Source organism: Anastrepha ludens, chromosome 2, assembly GCF_028408465.1.
Source record: "Anastrepha ludens isolate Willacy chromosome 2, idAnaLude1.1, whole genome shotgun sequence".
In the NCBI taxonomy this organism is placed as follows: domain Eukaryota; kingdom Metazoa; phylum Arthropoda; class Insecta; order Diptera; family Tephritidae; genus Anastrepha; species Anastrepha ludens.
The window spans coordinates 66844919-66861945 of NC_071498.1; the positions used below are offsets into that span (position 1 = coordinate 66844919).

General features: G+C 32.7%; 1 long non-coding RNA gene across 1 annotated transcript; it reads left to right on the top strand.

The window, feature by feature from the left end:
* The first annotated feature begins 2345 nt into the window (after positions 1-2345).
* LOC128871698 (uncharacterized) lies at positions 2346-3526 on the top strand. Its single transcript, XR_008456057.1, has 3 exons — positions 2346-2514; positions 2674-2776; positions 2847-3526. It is a non-coding gene; the product is annotated as an uncharacterized LOC128871698 (long non-coding RNA).
* Positions 3527-17027: the final 13501 nt, after the last annotated feature.

A 17027-nucleotide genomic window follows, 5' to 3' on the forward strand; every position in this document is an offset into this window, starting at 1 on the left:
GACTGGCTTTACAGTAGGCCATTCGATCAACCCAATTTTTAAGCACATTTTCGATTGTTTGGGCTCCAATTTCATGAATGGCAATTTCGATTTCGTGTTTTAAGGCATCAGTCGTCTCTGGATGGTTCGCATAGCATTTGTCCTTAACGGCTCCCCACAAAAAATAGTCTAACGGGCTTAAATCGCAGCTCCGAGGCGGCCAATTGATATCGGAATTTCGGCTGATTATTCGGTTTTCAAAAGCGATAGTCAAAAGTACGAGTATAACTTTGGCAGTGTGACAAGTTGCACCGTCCTGTTGAAACCAAATGTCGTCCATGTCACCCTCTTAAATTTTTGGAAACAAACACTCGTTGAGCATGTCACGGTAACGCTCGCCATTTACTGTAACCGCGGAAGAAGAAGAAGATTCACCACTTTGGAAATAGATTTTCAATATTTCCCAATTTTGTTCAAGCGTATAGCGTCCCATTTCATAAATGTCAAGCTTTAAGTAAATTATGAACACATTTGACATGCCATTTGTGTTACCATTCTCAAAAAAATAGGTGGTTCAAAAAGCAAACGCTATATGGCCCACCCTGTGTAATTGGTGCGTACACCCTTTTTGGGTGACTGTCTTGATGTTGTGCGCCTTGATGTTGTTCCACAAATGGAGGGACCTACAGTTTCAAGCCGACTCCAAACGGCAGATATTTTTATGAGGAGCTTTTTCATGGCAAAAATACACTCGGAGGTTTGCCATTGCCTGCCGAGGGGCGACCGCTATTAGAAAAATGTTTTTCTTAATTTTGGGGTTTCACCTAGATTCGAACCAACGTTCTCTCTGTGAATTCCGTATGGTAGTCACGCACCAACCCATTCGGCCACGGCAGCCGCTAATTTTTGATTACATTTCATATTTACATTATTATTATTATTATTTATTAGGAAAAGTAAATAAATTACAAATTTTAACTACAATTTCTAGCACTAGCAGCTGAAGGTCTTCATTGGAAAATTATAGCACTACCTTAAAGTGACAAGTAATGATTATTTATTTTTAAATTTCAACTATTTTTTTTATAAAAATATTGATAATATTATTGTTTATTGGTATAACGAGTTTTACACTAAACTTAGATTAGGCGCTAACAACCAAGATTTTCATTTTCGATGCCACAGCAGTCGGTGCTAAGTTACGGAAGGACCCTGATTTATATACGGCCAATGACTGCCACGTCAGCAGCATTCCACGTGCATATACAACAACAACAACAACAAAAAGTTTCGATTTTCTCCACATAAACAAAAAATTTCGTGCATCCGTTATTTAAAAATTCCATCGTTTTTTTTGTAATTTTTCACATTTTTTCACATAAGAGGCACGATAGTTTTTTCATTACGTAATGAAAGTAGGCAACACCGTCAAGGAGAAAAACTAGCAAAAATCGGAGCTATTTTCGAGACATTTAAAACTTGTACTTTATTATACCGAAATTCAATGGGTTATAAAACTAAAACCTCTTTGAAATTTTTCCAGAAATTCTGATTAAAAATTGAGAAACTTGTGGAATTTTTACTTTATTCTTTTTAATTTTCTCAGAAATCTAGACTTGGAATTATATGGAAAAATTATTGAAATGAAATAGTAAATCAATTAATGATCAAAAGTTGTAAACAAGATCAAGTGCTGTAGTTAATTAACGGAGTGTGTGACAAAAATTGCAGAAGCAAAAAATGAACTTGAGGGCAATTTGATAACCCTTTTTTCTGAAATCGCCTATACAAAAGATTTTTAAATCAAAACAATGGAAAATATTAAAATAAGTTCTAATGTCAGAATACTAGGAATGAAAAATAAATAAAAAATTAATAAAAAACTAATAAAAAGTAAATACAAAATTTAAAAAAAAACAAAAACAAATTAAATAAAAAATTAATAAGCTAATGAAAAATAAAAATAAAAAATTAATAAAAAGTAATGAAATGCGGCCAGACTTTGATGTTAAACCTAACTGGAAATTACAGAGAATTTCGTTAGTTTTATTTTTAAATCAAAAAATATAGTAAATTACAAGTAAACTACACTTGGCGATAAGTAAACAGGGGAAAAAAGAAAGAAAGGAATGAATTTTTAAATATACATGTATAAGTACTATCTACCTACACATACGTATGTGAATATGTGAGAGTGTGTACAAAACTAGTGAGAATTTATTTGGAATTTGTACTGGCCACTATCGCGCCAGTCGCTGGCTGTTTTGGTCCAGGGTTCAGCGAACGCAAGCGATTAAGTTCCTCAGTCGATTTAGGCGTCTTATGAATGAGCTCAGTGGGTTTGGAGCGTGTTGCGGTAGCCTGCTTGCAATTCACTTGGCGCTGAGTTGTGTGGCGCACCGCAAATTGCGGTTGAATCTATCGCAGCACGTGTTGCATTCCGCTTATCATATTTGTTGTGCAATTTGTCAACTTTTACGCATTTACATGATTAGCACTCAAATCAACTTGCGCTTAATTATTCTAAATAGTAAGGTAAGTACGGCGCTGCATCCTGCTCTACTGAACTATTTAAGGAATTAAATTTCAAACTTAGCCCAAATCTGTAATAAATCTTAATAAATTTAAATACAGAATTTTTCCGCTAATAATTATATTTAGGTGTCAGTGATAACTAAACGGTTTCTCTTCTAGTATTTCAGAGACTTGACGAAAAAGTGCAAAAGTTTATTAGTAACTGGCCTCACTAAAAGGTTTTAGCTGCTCACCGCTTTCATTCCATTGAAGAAATTGTAAGGTATTAGAAAAAAAGTAAAACATAAAAAATATAAAAATATGTAATTGAATCCAATTTATTTTTATTTAAGGTATTTAGGCAGAAACATACATTACATTTTCAGTGCAAAGCCAACACCATTCTAAATTTAATTCGTTTGAAAAGTAGTTATAAAAAAGTTAAGATTTGCCGAGAAAAATGGATAATGGCAAAGAAGGTGGAAAGATTGATTATCGGAAACATTTAGAATAGTATTAATAAAACATTAGAAGAGTGTTAATAAAAAACATTCAAATTAAATTTGTAGCGAGAGCCGTGCAGTTTCAGCGTTTGACGATCTGGAAAAAATTCAGCTTTTTGTAGAAAAATGCATACAAAGCTGCTGTAACAGATAACAGGGCGGCATAACTTGACTCAACTGGAATAAGAAAAATAATTCTCACAGATGGATGAGCGTTTCAACATACAGTAGATCGGTTAAGACGGGGATTGGAAAATGGTCTGGGAGTAATTTTCGCTTACTCAAGTACCAATGGAAGAAGAGAAAAAATTGATAATTTCGCAAGCAGATGACCGCATTTTCCCACACGACTCTGTGCGCTCGTGGTGTCATCAGAAACAGCAGACTTTATGCCAAAAGCTTGATTGTGCAAATTTTGGAATTTCGAGTTAACGATTAACCTTTGAATGAAGTGTTATACCCAAAATTCAGAATACAATGCGTACAAGGAAGCCAGATATAATTTTTTATATCAGCCTTTAGCTATCGTCCTAAGCCTTTCAATTTTCATAAGGCAATAAAGTTACAAACTTGCATTTCCAAAATTTTCATTTTTACAAATTCATGTTTCTGGCATAAGGGGTACGACATGTACTTAGTACGTATATTTTTTGTATATTTGTATGAATACATATATTTGTGGGAAGGCAAAAAAATCGCCCATTGCTCTGTGAAAATCATATTCTAGGGATCAAAATAAGAAACTTTGCGGAAGGAACCATACCTCTTAAACGAATTCTGATGTCCGCCAATTTTGGACGAACTTTTTAGTTTCTTTTCTCATGTAAAGGCCAAAAATGGTGATATTTTGAAATGATTGTAAGGGGAACCCCCCAGGGGAGTTCCAGGGGGTGTGCCACTGGCATGGGTGGATCGGCCGCCCAAAGTTAGTGGGGGTCGATCATACATTTGGACTCGATTGGAGCACTCTAAATGGGTCAAAGTGGGATTTTTCGTTCGACCCAAATTGGGGGACATCAGAATTCGTTTTAGGGGTATGGTTCCTTCGACAAAGTTTCTTATTTTGATTCCTAGAATACGATTTTCACAGAGCAATAACCGATTTTTAAATCGACCCGCCATAATATATATATATATAATTGGCGCGTACACCCTTTTTGGGTGTTTGGCCGAGCTCCTCCTCGTATTTGTGGTGTGCGCCTTGATGTTGTTCCACAAATGAAGCGACCTACAGTTTCAAGCCGACTCCGAACGACAAATATTTTTATGAGGAGCTTTTTCATGGCAAAAATACACTCGGAGGTTTGCCATTGCCTGCCGAGGGCCGACCGCTGTTAGAAAAATGTTTTTCTTAATCTTGGTGTTTTCACCGAGATTCGAACCGACGTTCTCTCTGTGAACTCCGAATGGTAGTCGCGCACCAACCCATTCGGCTACGGCAGCCGAATACACAGTTTAGGCAAATTGATTTATTATAAATATATACGAGTTTGATTTTGTTCTGCTCTGGTATGTTTTGTTATGCCATGTTATGTTTCGTTAAGTATGCTATGATATGTTCTGTTCATGTTATGTCCTGCTCTGTTCTTTTCAGCTATTATGTACATATTTATTTTATGTTATGTTATATTATGTTATGTTATGCTACGTTGTATTATGTTATGCTATGTTATGTTATGCTTTGTTATGTTATGTAATATTTTAAGATATTTTTGTTATGTAATATTTTATGTTATATTATGTTATGTAGTATTATGCTATGTTATTTAGTGTTATGTCCAGTTAAGGCAAGTTTGTTGCTACGTTGTGTTATGTTATTCTATGCTATGTTATGTTATGCTTTGTTATGTTATGTAATATTTTAAGATATTTTTGTTATGTAATATTTTATGTTATATTATGTTATGTAGTATTATGCTATGCTATTTAGTGTTATGTCCAGTTAAGGCAAGTTTGTTTTGTTGTGTTATGCTATGTTACGTAAAGTTTGTTATGTTGTAAAGTAAAGTAAAAGGAGGACCCAAAATCAATGGTAGTTTGGTAAATGATGTTGCGGCACTAATATTACACTGTTATGTAAATTCAATGTTGCAGAGCAAAACGGGCATTATAGAAAAAGCCTCCATACAAAATATTTTTGTCAATTATTTGCTATTAAAATTGTGTAATATCTAAAACTGTTAAGGTAAATAAATAAAGGCTGATGCTGGAATTTTATTCCATTAGTTTTATTTCTCCTTCTTCTTCTTCTTTTATTTAGAACATGCCTGTTTTTCTTTACACAATTTCTGAGATACCAAATTTTATAATTTATCGTATTAATAATACTGAATTATATACATATGTAATATTTAAATACATAACTGATATTAATTTTCTATTGAGGATGATATCCAGCTTTGCGCCCATATTTTCGGTGGTCTTCCAGGACGTCGCCTTCCCACTGGAATTCCGTCACATGCAGTCTTAATTAATCGGTTGTTGGAGGCTCTTGAAACATGCTCGTTCCATGCGCGTCTTCTTGATCTTATAAATTTGACAATGTCATCGGTGTTCATCTGAATTCTACAGCAATCCCACCTCGTTTTTCCCGCTATCGTCCTTAATGTGTGCATTTCTGTAGAGCGCAATAATTGTTTCTTTTTTGTTTTATTGTTTTATTTAGTAATGTAAAAGGAAATGTCAAGCTTTTGTCCAAATAAAAAGTGTAAATTACCCAGCTTTCTATGTTCGTAACTACAAATTTCGTTCAGTGCATAAAAATAGCCTTCTCGTATCCTTTACCTAATTGCCCACATTCCAACTTTTAAGTAAAACGCATTTTCTGCACGACACTGACCAACTAAAGCTGCATTTAAAAATAGTAAAATTTGTTTTACTTCCGTTTGCAGATTGTAAATGACGATTCAGCGCTCATATTTAATGAGCGATATAAATATTAACGCAAGAGCATTATTACAGATTAATGTTGTGGCAGATACACATATGCACCAACACATATGTACATATATGTACGGGTATAATATAATGCATATACGTAAATATATATACCGAGTTTTTCCTGCTTCTTTATCGCCTCGAATAGTTCGCCTTTGTAGCGAGCAGCAACGTCATTTCTTCATTTATAACCGGATTAGTGTGTCTGCGATTTCTTTTACCACACAATTATGTGAAAAGAAAGGCGATAAATTTTAGAATAGTATTATATAAAGGGTGTCCCATGAAGACCACGGTTTTGGAATTTAGCGCTACGTTCTTTCTTGCCTCTGTCTCACGCTGTTGTGTGGAACTATTGTAGCTGTGTGGCAGCTGTAGTGCAATTTGGTCACGTAGAATTAGGGGTACGCCCATCGAATTGAAATTTCTAAAATGATGAGCGTAAGCTTCGTGAATGCACTTCAATTGGAATGCAATGCAATTCTATCGGGAGCTGATCCGTTATCGTAGATAAAAAAGCAATTTGATTCTGAGTCACGCACGCTTCAGCAGGATACAACTACAGAGTAGTTATAAACTAAGCACGAAACATTAAGTGAATTACAGCCCTCAGAATCTCTACAGCCCCCCAAAATTTTTACAAGTTTGGACTATTATTTTTTTGTTTTTTACTTCTATTTTTAATTTTCGTAAATTTTTATAAAAGTATAGCTTATTGTCTAACAAAAGTCATATAAATTCAGATTTCATACTTCATAGAAAAATTAAAAAACTGCGACAAATTGAACAAATTTTCATAGAATTTTCAAAATGTTTAATCATATTTAAAAAAAGCTGTGTGTATCATAAAATAATCCCTTAAATGTTAGTATAATAAAGAGAAGAGCTTGAAGTTTTTAGAAAGCCCTGTGGATAATTTTTTTCGTATTAGTCCATTTAACGAAACTCCGATAGCTTTGATTTTATGTTTATGGAAAAACTAGGCAACACCGTCAGGCGAAAAATTGCCAAAAATCAACCGGATTTTCGAGCCACTTCAAACTTGCTTTTTATTATGCAGAGTGCTCTCTCCTAACGGGTACTTCTCTTAAACGGACATCTCACATAAGCGAACACTTTTTTTCAGTGCATACCATAAATCCTTAAGAATTTTTTTGAAATTTATTTCTTATGCAACACTTTTCTAAAAAGCGGACACTTTTTTCAGTCTCTTAGCTGTCCGTTTAAAAGATAGCGCGCTCTACTATAATTTATTGGGCTATAAAATTGTCTACTCGAAGTCTTTTTTAATTCTCAATAGAAATTTTTAAATTTTGATGGAAATTTATAGAATTTGTATACAAAGTTTCAAGCTTCGATCAGTATGGACTTCGTTATAGAATGAACTATATATTTCTCAGAAGAATATGTGTAGAAAACAACTCTTAACTTAAATAAATCAATTCATCGAAATAGTAAATATTTTTACACATTTTTCCGGTGTTTTTAGTTTCGACAATTTAAATTTCCACATATCATACCAGACTCGAAACCTCCATATCAACACTCTCTATTATAATAATAAAAACAACGCTACGTTTATTTCAAATTTCAAATTAGTCAGCCGTAATGGGAGACCCTGTACCATATGCTACTATTTTTTGTTGCACAAGCGAGCCTCTAAGCCCTTTAATGCTTTCTTTGATACTTGGAGCGTAAGCGATTAATAAAATTAAGTTTATATTTGATTTTTTATTTTTGTTTTTTTTTTTCTTTATTTTTCAATTGATATAAATGATATTTATTTTTGCATTTATGGAGTCGTAAATGTCTCGGTGTCGGTCAATTGATTATCGCTGGGGCTTTTGAAAAATGTACTGAACTACACAAAACTGATTAATTTAACTGCGTTTTGAAAATTCTAATCGAATTTGCGCTTAGTCTGCGAAGTTAGGATTGCGAAAATGTGCGTCACAGTATTAGCGCAGTAGGCTTGTAATTTGCTAGTTTATTGCCATTATCATTATCATATTTAGTGCATTTTGTCTGGGTCGCGCGACAGTAGACTGATTTCGAAATTCAAGCCTTCAAAAGATAATCAAATGCGCTCAATATGCTTGATGTCTAAAAATAAAAGTAAAACAAGAGAGTAAATATTTCAAGTATATTAAAATCAGAGAAAAAATAGAAGCTTTCGAGCAACAGATCGCATTCGGGTTCAAAGTTAATTTATAATTAGTTGGAAATGGAAAAGGCCGATAGCCTCTGCTGCTAGTTGCTTTGATTCTGTAATTGATTATTTATATTACATTTTAAGTAAATAAACAAAACATAAATAAGAAAAATGTTAAACTTTTTTTTTGCTTCAAATAAATAATGAACTCTTCGGGGCTGACTTTATTTCCCCATTCTTTTCTCTCCTGCTTAATATTCTTATTTACAGCCTTTTTATTTACTTTTATTTAAATTGCGAACGCAGCTCGAAACTTATCGCTTAATTTTAAGAACTCATTTGGAATAAAACAGAAAAATATTTTGACTTTTGCCAATGTACTTAAAACCATAATGCATGTAAAGGGTGGGCCAAATATATATATATATATATGTATATATATAATTGGCGCGTACATTCAATTAGGTGTTTGGCCGATGTTGTTCCACAAATGGAGAGACCTACAGTTTCAAGCCGACTCCAAACGGCAAATGTTTTTATGAGGACTTTTTCATGGCAGAAATGCACTCGGAGGTTTGCCATTGCTTGCTAAAGAGCGACCGCTTTTAGAAATACAAATACAAACTTTTTTTAAGTAACTCAAATAAGCATAAATATTTTTCTTTTGCTTTTGATGTATGGAATTCTATGAAAAGTTAAGTAAAAATATGCAAACTGGGAGCGGTTGCCCCTGAACTTATGTAATATACATAAGTAGAGCTGGCTATTTGAGATGGAAGTATTGGGAAACCCTGTTACTCCCTCAACTGAGGTCCAGTTGAAAGAAACTTAGGTCATGAAACATGATATCCTAATACAGTTATCATAGTTTTTTTTCCAAAATTAAAAAGTCAACCAAAAATATTACTTCAGTTAAAAATGTTCGATATCCTTAAAGTCCTCAGCCCCTCCTTCATAAGAATATTGCATGCTTTTTATATATTTAAGTTTTTGGCAAAAAGTTCAATACCAGCTGTTAAAATGTGGCTTTTATTTTTTTTTTCAAAAATTTGGTACTTATTTGTTGGCCCATCAGGACCTTCCATCTCATCAAGCAAGATAAAAACTAGTTGCAGTCTGATTCCCCTACTGCTCCAGCGTGCTTTCCCATATTTTTCGTTAAATAAGAAAATCTAGCAATGTAATTAGCACTGGAATAGCAGCTATTTAGTCTTTGCTGTTTGCTTTGTATTACACTCGAACTTTTAGATTTCGATACTATTTTTATGTTGAGTTTTTAAGGTCTTCCAAGACGACTTTACCGATAACGTTGTATAGTGCATTAAGTAACTACATATAGCCCAGAGACTTATTGAAAAGTTTGACAATTCATTTGCTTTCTTTTTAATTTTAATAAATTTTTTATATTTATTTTTTTTTTCTTTCCAAGGGTTATTTGAGTTTCACAAAATGTATCAATTACCCTGTATTATATTTTTTTTTACTTTAAAAATGCAAACAGGCAACTTAGGCATTCACTCAATGCAGAAGCGGCACTCAGCTTGGGTTTGACCCATTTATCGTTACGTTCATGAGTCACGCGCTGATTACCTAAACACGAATTCTTTCAGAAGCAAATTGTAAGTTTTTATGCGAAAAGGATTACGGCAGAAGTAAATTTAGGCGCAATAAAATTTATCAAAATAGGAATGAAACCACAAATGGGCAGCAGCAAAAAAGCGAGCGAAGTTTGCAAATCTCAAACAGCAGACAAACACCCATACATACAAGCAAGCTTTCAAATGTGCGCAGGCGACCTCGTGCGCTTCCGCCAACCGAATGCTGGTCAAAACGGATCGCTCATTATGCGCTGCAGACGTTCTTATCCACAAAATTTTATTACGTCTTAGTGCCCGATAATAGAAAATATAATAAACCTTAAAATGTGCATTACAACAATTCGGCTGATGCAAGCGGACGGCAAACTTACGCGCACTCATAATCAGCAAGTAAAGTGGCAGCTACTTAATTTGGAATTGTGTTGCACAAACCGGCACAAACTTGTTTGGGATAAAGAAATACGTTGAAAGACATCAAATTAGAAGGAGATCTGGCGTAAAAGTTGGCAGCCCATTAGTATATTTTTGCACTTGGCTAGCCGCTGAGCCGCTTACTCGTCGGTTGGCATTTTTTGTTCACTTTCAACTTTTCGAAAATTAAGTAATCAATGAATCAATGCTTCAATACTACAAACAGCTGCTTTATTTGCGGTATCACTTATGTACAAATACGTAAGTAGTATGGGCCACATTGATCGAGTTTGCAAAATTGGTTAGTTGCTTGCAACATCAGTAGCTAAAATCATTTTGCTCGCTCTCAGCAGTTGGCTGATGTAAGTCGATTGCTATATTGCAACAGTGTGCAACGGTATTTATGTATATGTATATGTATTAATGTATGCGTGTATATATGTATTATATGCAGTCAGCGCACTCATATGACCATTAAACGGCAAAGCTTTGACTTTGGAAGTTTGCTTATCAACATCTACTTTTTTTTAAGAAAATAAATTCATAAAATAACTTTAATGAACTTAGCATACAATTTGAATTAGTTTCTGCTGTTTCATCTCTTGAACCACCTTTTTGATTACACAAATATATACTTAATTGCACCTCAACCGTTTGAGTAGTAATTTCTGTGTTGAACTCATCAACTTGTCAATTGCACGCGTGAATGGTTCTTTGCGCTTGATCGCTAACTAAAGTTCTCCCTCCTTATCATATATACTTAAACCACATTAAGATACGGTGGAGTGGGACAAAAATCCGTGCAGGTAATAAAGAAATCTGAATGCTAAGAAAAATACGAAAATTAACTGAAAGGTGAGCTGCTTTATCACCTGGATTCACTTCTTATCTCATTTAACTAAACCAATTATAGAGATGATTTTCTATTATGTTTTGAAATGTTTTTTGAAAAGTTTTTTACAAGTGGGGGATGAACACCAAGCGCCACAGTACCGTATAACAATGCCGATTTATAAAAGTATGCAGCTGTGTTTCTGCTAAGGTACCTATTTCTCTTTTTGGTTTATTTACTGAATCGCTTAGAAGTAGACTTAAGCCTCATAGAAAACTATTATTTTCAAATCTTAATCTAATTTAACTGCTCGTTAGCCAGTTGAGTGGGTTCTTTCTAGTTTACGTATCGCTGTTGTTGTAACATGCCATTTGTATGTAAAGGGTTTTCCAATAACAGGTGTTACAGGTGAATGGGTTGCGCTATCGATAGATGAATAACCATTTTTTATGACCGGAATTGGATGGTATTGATCTGGACAACATTTATTTTCAACAAGACGGCGCTACGTGCCGCACAATACTCATGCTTAAAGACTACTTAAACTATTTCATTTTATTTACAATTAAAATTAAGTATTAACATTTTCTAAATTACACTGCACAAAAATAATTGATTTCGAAACTTGTTACTTCCAAAAGCGTTGCATTATAAAAGACTGAAAAGTCTAACCGATGCAGCTTTATTTCTCAAATAAATAAATAAATAAAATAAATATATAATCACAATATCTGTTGTGAAAAAGCTTACAAAAATAAATAAGAAAAACTGCTTTTAATTGGATGACCGCATTTTATGCCCGCCACTTAATGTGTTTTCTTTGCATTCTGGCATCTGTCAATTTTCTGAAAGCTGAAACTCGCACTCAGTTAATTAAAAATAATGTTTTTATCAGCTTGTACTTACCCACTTATATCGTTAATAAGCTACTTTATTCATACATACATACATATTTATTTCCAGCTGCTCAGTTACTTTAATTTCTTTGACACATATTTCGTTACATACCTGCAAAGACAGAAGAAGAGAATTCATTATAAGAATTAAGAAAATTCAAAATTATAAAAGCACTTGCAAAGTGTAGTGGGTGGCTAGTTTAGAATTTCTCTTCAGGGAGAATAACAAAAGTCTAAAAGAAAAAAGAAGTATGTAATTATAAACGTTTCATTTTCATAACTTCCGCATTTCTTGAATTCTTTAATAGAAGCGACATTCTTTGGGGCGGAAAAGAGTAAACGCAGTAGATATTCGTTAAGCCACATGGAAACCAGATCATGAGCGTTGGTGCTGAATTCTAATACCATTCAATTTCACTTCTCTTTCATCCTCATTCAACTTGAATATTCAATGTTCGTATAGAAGTGCTACTAGAGATGCCAGTCCCGGGATCCCACAATATCGGTATTTTTAAGTCCTGAATTACGGGACTATTTTCCAAAAATTTTTAATTTCTTACGAGGCATAAGATTTCCGGAATCCCGAAATATCGCTGTTTTTTGGTCCCGAAAATTCCGGGACTATTTTCCAAAAGTTTTTAATTTCTTACAAAGCGTATGGAATGACAGAAAAGTCCTCTCTAAAAAGTAACAATGACAAGAATTTTGCGTTTACAACAGTTTTGGGGAAGAAATCAGTTGAGTTTCAAATTTTAACTTTTCATATGACTGAAATATTAATATTCGTGTTGTATTAAATAACGTTTAAATAAAGTGAGCGGTTTGTATCCTCTTCAGGTTTGTAAAAATATTAACAGTAAATCTGAGATCCGAATCTATAACTCCGATTTTGGTCAGCACAAAGCGGAGTTAGCAGACTCCTCAGTTTTTAAGTGTTTTTGCATTGAGCTTCTTTCCGTTAGTTTATTAGATATGAAAACACGAAAGTATTATTACATGCGTGCAAATTTAACAATTGCCTTTTTTCTGCTAATGAAAATAATAATAATAAAATAATAATGAAATAAAAAATGTTTTTGGGCTCAATCAGACAAGAGGAAAAAATTGCAGGGATCTCCATCAACTGAATTCGATGGCTGTTTGATGGTATTCGTTTCATTCTTGGTAAAAAATTTACGGGTAAGGATGGCACTGAGCGACGGCATGTTATTATGGTGTAAAATGCACGAGTTATTTTTCCACAAATGCTTTCCTTTTTGGCGAAATGCCAAACTGTGTGACCTTCCGGAAATATTTGTGGTGTAATCCGTTGTGATCCATAAAAACTAAACCGAATCTTGAAAACGACATGTTTTGGTTCATTCATTTGGAGCTCTCCACTCACTCGCCTGATGTCAGGATTGCGCGTCGTACTCGTGATGCGTTTGATAAATGTTTGGTCGGATACAGTCATGGAAATCATGTCTTTGGCGATTTCAACGCGCCACTATTTTGCATTAAATTTAGGATATTGGGACAAACTTTGCAGCAACACGGCGCGAACTCTAATCATTAACTACGATGTCCTGAACGCATACATAAGCAATGTTCAAGTCCTCTGCCACCTCTCTGCTGTCGACGCCCCGCCACTACAATCTTCTTTGTAGATGGACTCACCATCTTTTATGAAGCCTTCATGCCACTCGTAAATGGCTGTTTTCTTTAGAGTATCATTGCCGAAACACCGAAAAAGTTTCCTAACATTTCTAAAGTTTTTGCACCATTGATCTAATTTTTTACCCAAAATTTAATACAAACTTGTTGCAAATTCAAATCCATTTTGAAAACTGCAAAAAATCGAAAACATGTGCAGAGGTAACATATTTTTCTCAAACCGGCGTAAATTTTACAAATGTCATGTAATGACAACACAAGTTTAGTAGGAATCTTAATGTGGAAACCTAACAAGAAAATAACAGAACTCAAATCATTTGACATAAAGCGTCACCCGCCGGTTGTTCCAGGAACTTTTTGATCAAGGTAGTGAATTTAAAACCCATTTAATTTTATTTATTTTATCTTAGGAGAGCTTCTCTAACAATACTGATGTAATTAGCTTCGAGTAAGGTTTTGCGAAATAATGAATATCTGAATCCCGGGACTAGTCCCGAAAGCCCGAGATAAAAAAAATCGAATATCTCAGCGTTGATAACTCATAAATTTGAAAATAATGGGTATATAAATCCCGATACTTGACCCGAAATCGTGAAAGTGGAAAAAATTTAGATATCTAATCACTGGTGCCTCAGAATTTTGAAATTCATCAAATATAATATTAAAAATGTGGCAATAGCTAATAAAGAACATAACTGGCAGCTAAGTAAATCGTTCACATTTTTGATAACCTATTAAAAAAGCGACTAAATAATGGTACTAAAAAAATAATCATATTGCATCTTAAAGTTTAATAAATTTAGAAGGCGTTGACCGAAAAAATAGGGCAGACAAATATACTAGCATTCGCAAATTACCGTTTGCCATCGAATGCTCCCAACAGATTTTAAATCAAAGTGTTTTTCATATCTAATCGCCATGAATTGCTTATGCATAAGCCGCCATCAATCCATGGTCATCTACCATTCTTCCTTAATATTTTTACCTGAAGCGCAGCAAACAGGGGCTTTACGCAGTCTGAAGCTAGAGAATTGTTTCAAAAAGATTACCATTTATTTGGATTAATTTGTTGGGGCACCACCTTGCATAAACCAATCAGTGCCTCGAATGGTGGCCAGGCCATAATATAAAATACGTAGAAGAAAAGGTGAGAGCTAGCGGTTGAGTATCACAATAATTGCTTACCGTGGCGGTAAAACATGGAATTACCTTCAAATGCATAAGCATTACAATGTTAATAAAGTGCCTCTTTTCACACTACAATATTTTTTTTTTTTGTAAAAAATTTGCCTAAAGCAGCGTTCGAATGTTTTCACTTGACAAGCATTTTGCATTTCTTATTAATAAAGCGAAAAAAATGTTTCCGCGATGACGTCCTTGAAATTTTATTCTCAGGAAATCAATTGCCATTTTTTTTATCAATTTCGCTTGAATTTGCTGAGATAAAATAACTTTAAATACACATAAATACATCCACTTTAAAGAAAACATCCATGTCATCGGGCTTATTTGGAAATATGACACATTATTGCTATCAATAAATACATTTTCAGCTTTGCGTTGAAACTTACATTTCACACTATTATGAAAAATAATTAATATACAATGACTGAAACGATTGCCCGCGCAGCTGATCAGTGAAGCAATACGTAAAGTAAGTAGCTCCAGCAACGTTTTCGGAAATGAAAAAAATTTGGTGTGAAGTGGAAATAAAATCCCTAAAATTGTGATCTTGCTAAAGTTGAGAGATTCCATGTCTAGTGATCCAAGTATTTTAAACATTCTCAGCAATTCTTCTCTAAATTGGATTATTAGTAGGCTTGAGTATAAATTAAAATATTTTAAAAAGAAAAATTGCTATTTTGAGATTTGTTCAATTTTGGTTGAGATATTTTAAAATATTTTTTAATTTTTTCCGATAAAATATGCTCTCTTTTATACTTTTTTGGAAGAAATATCTATATCTATATTTTTATTCAATTTTTTTATTAATTTTTTTAAAAAATATGTTTTCTTGGAAAAAAATTATTTTCTTTTTTAAATATTTTTTTTTAGTTTTGAAAAAAATTATATACTTTCGCATTTACTCAATTTTGAAAATTTGGTAGAGATTTATTTTCATTTTTTGACTTCTTATATATATATATAATTGGCGCGTAGGTACACCCTTTTTGGGTGTTTGACCGAGCTCCTTCTCCTATTTGTGGTGTGCGTCTTGATGTTGTTGCACAAATGGAGGGACCTACAGCTTCAAGCCGACTCCGAACGGCAGATATTTTTATGAGGAGGTTTTTCATGGCAGAAATACACTCGGAGGTTTGTCATTAGAAAAATGTTTTTCTTAATGTTGGTGTTTCACCTAGATTCGAAACACCGTTCTCTCTGTGAACTCCGAATGGTAGTCACGCACCAACACAGTCGGCTACGGCGGCCGCCCTTCTTACACTTTCTTTCATTTAAGAAAAAAAAACTATAATTTTGCTGAATTTTCAAAAAAATTTCGTGATTTTGAGATTTATTAATGTTGAAAATAGTGCTGCAATTTTCAATTTTTTTATATTTTTATGTTTTAGAATGAAATATACTTTAAAAACAAATGTTTAAAAAAAAATATTGTATTTTTTTTTTTTGAATTCTGAAAAGAAAAACAATTATATATTAGTTCTAAGATTTATTAAATGATCAAAATTGTGGTACAGATTTTTTTTTAATTTTTTATTTTATTTTTATTTTATAGGATAAAATATACTTAAAAAGATGTATTTGAAACCCATTATATTTCTTTGTTCAAATTTTTTTTTTGAATTTTGCGAAACAAATTATATTGTTGTTGTTCATTTAGAAAAAAAAATCACAATTTTCTATCTATTCAATGTTAAAAATTCTAGCGCGCTTTTTTTGTCTTTCTTTATTTTTTAGGATGAAATATACTTTATTTTATACTTTTTTTGGAAAAAAATATTTCGATGTTTTAATTTTTTTAACTTTGAGTAAAATTATTATAATTTTTTTCTTTATATTTTTTAGTATAAGATATCCTTTTCTGGAAAACAAATTTAAATTTTTTTGGGTTTTGAAAAAAGTTATATAATTTTGGAATCTAGTCGATTTGGAAATTTGGAAAATTTCTATTTTTTAATTTTTTTTTATTTTTTTACTCCTTATTTTTAGGATAAAATACCCTTAAGGCTTTTTTTTTAGAAAAAAATGTTATTATTTTGTTGAAATTTTTTTTGAATTTCTTAAATTTAAAGTATATTTAATTTTAAAAATTGTGGTGTTGATTTTTCTTTTAAGTCGTTTTTATATTTTTAATTTTTAGGATAAAAATATACTTTAAAAAAATTTTCTTTTGGAAACAAATCATATTGTTTGTTACCTTTCTTTCATAAATAAAAAACAAATAAAAAATAAAATTCTCATAATTTTAAGATCTATTCAGCGTTGAAAATTGTGGTAAAAATTTTTTTTTTGCTTGTTTGGAAACAAATATTTTTTTTTTAATTTTGAAAAGACTTGTATAATTTGTTCCAAGTTTTTGGGAATACATAT